This window comes from Neomonachus schauinslandi, chromosome 6 (assembly GCF_002201575.2).
Source record: "Neomonachus schauinslandi chromosome 6, ASM220157v2, whole genome shotgun sequence".
Classification (NCBI taxonomy): domain Eukaryota; kingdom Metazoa; phylum Chordata; class Mammalia; order Carnivora; family Phocidae; genus Neomonachus; species Neomonachus schauinslandi.
Window position 1 is genome coordinate 54,617,308 of NC_058408.1, and position 382 is coordinate 54,617,689.

Here is a 382-nt window from a genome sequence, read left to right on the forward strand (position 1 = left end):
CTCCTTTCTGGATCAGAGATTCCGAGCGTCTAGAATGAGGAGACGGGATTAGCAACCCTCAGTATCTCCCTGCTAGTCTAACTGCATCGATAAACAAGGGGTCACACATCTTCCGAAAAGGCCCCAGACGATCCGAAGCTGTCCTGGAGCTGCGAACCATCCTCCTTGTTTTTTACTCGGCTTCTTTAGCCCAGGGGCATGGGCTGCGCAAAGAGCATCACCTTCTAAACGCCTTCCTCAACCCCAACCCGGAGCTTGTACCCGGAATGCCACTCTGAGTGACTTCTCAGAGCTTCCTCCACCTCCTCTGAACACCCACCACTCCCGCCCTCCACGCTCCACCAGCTAGCTCCACCAGCTAGCTCCACCAGCTAGCTCCACC